This window comes from Triticum urartu, chromosome 1A (genome assembly GCF_056163025.1).
Source record: "Triticum urartu cultivar PI428250 chromosome 1A, HENAU_Tu73, whole genome shotgun sequence".
NCBI classification, from domain to species: domain Eukaryota; kingdom Viridiplantae; phylum Streptophyta; class Magnoliopsida; order Poales; family Poaceae; genus Triticum; species Triticum urartu.
In genome coordinates, this window is record NC_141873.1 from 454,342,759 (window position 1) to 454,344,645 (window position 1,887).

Sequence of the window (1,887 nt, forward strand, 5' to 3'; positions counted from 1 at the left end):
TGAAGTGCTTTCAAACTTGAGGCCAAAGCTTGACAGTTCCAGTGCCCACTCAACAATCCTGCCTGTCGCTTCTAGATTCTGCAGTATCCTCTTCAGCGGAAAGCGAGTGACAACTGTGATCTCATGTGCTTGGAAGTAATGGCGCAGCTTTCTCGAGGCCATGAGAAGGCCGAAAAGCAATTTCTGCACACCAGAGTACCTTGACCTAGCCCCCTGCAGAAGGGAACTGACAAAGTAAACTGGGCGCTGCACCATCTTCTTGTGTATCTCGTCGTGTATCTGCGCAGATTCATCTTTGTCGGGACCAGAGCTTGTCGGGGAGGCTCCCTGCTTGTCGCTGGATGCGCTTGCCGCGGTTGCTGGCTCATCATCTGCCTCCCTCTCTGCTACTAACGCAGCACTAACCACTTGATTGGTTGCCGCTATGTATAGCAGCAACTTCTCTTGTGGCTTAGGTGCGACAAGTATTGGAGGGGAGGACAGGTATCTCTTCAGGTCTTGCAGCGCATCCTCCGCTTCCGGAGTCCATTTCATTGGACCTGCCTTTTTCAATAATCTGAAAAACGGCAGGGCGCGCTCAGCAGACCGAGATATAAACTTGCTGAGAGCAGCCACGCAACCGGCAAGTTTCTGTACATCCTTGACGCGCTTTGGTGCTTCAATCTGCTCAATGGCCTTGATCTTGTCGGGATTGGCTTCAATTCCCCGCTGAGACACGAAGAACCCGAGAAGCTTGCCAGAGGGAACTCCAAACACACACTTCTCTGGGTTGAGCTTGAGGCTAATCTTGCGCAGATTTGCAAAGGTCTCGTCTAAATCTTGAATCAGGGTTGCTCTGTCCTTGCTCTTGACCACTATATCATCCATGTAGGCTTCCACATTTCTGTGCGTTTGTGGCTCAAGAGCAACATGGACTACTCTTGCAAATGTCGAACCAGCATTTTTTAATCCGAAAGGCATCCGTACGAAACAGTACGTGCCACATGGAGTAATAAATGCGGTCTTCTCCTCGTCCTCTTCTGCCATGAAGATCTGATGATATCCTGAGTATGCGTCAAGGAATGAAAGCAAATCACATCCGGCGGTGGAGTCAACAATCTGGTCAATGCGCGGCAAAGGAAATGGGTCTTTGGGACAAGCTTTGTTAACATCGGTGAAATCGATACAAAGTCTCCATTTACCGTCTGCCTTGCGCACGACTACAGGATTGGCCAACCACGTGGGATGGAGCACTCCTCTGACAAGGCCTGCTGCTTCCAGTTTCTTGATCTCTTCTGCAATGAATTCTTGGCGCTCCACTACCTGCTTCCTGACTTTCTGCTTGACGGGCCGCGCATGGGGACAAACGGCAAGGTGGTGCTCAATTACCTTCCTGGGAACACCGTGGATGTCAGACGGTTGCCATGCAAACACGTCGACATTCACCCGTAGGAAAGCAACGAGCGCGCTTTCCTATTAGGCTCGAGTGTGGCATTGATGGTGAAGGTACCACCAGTGCCGTCCTCCTTGGTGGATACCTTCTTCGTCTCTGGCGGAGCTGCCATCGTCTTCTTGCACTTGCCGGTGGAGCTCGATGGTGCGTCCTCGACGGCAGCGCAGCACTCCGAAGAGGTGCGCTTGCCGGAGTGGGCATCAGAACACTTGCCGGACTTGGTCTTCTTCCCCCCGGGAGCTTCAGCGGCAAGTGGATTGCAATCTGCCGTGGCTGCTGCTTCCCGGTAGATCTTGTCGGCACAGATAAGAGCATCCTTCTTGTCGCCGGGGACAGAAATGACGCTTATCGGGCCTGGCATCTTCAGCATCTTATATGCGTAGTGAGAGGCTGCCATGAACTTGGCGAGTGCTGGACGGCCAAGTATCCCATTGTAAGGCAATGGAATATCGGCA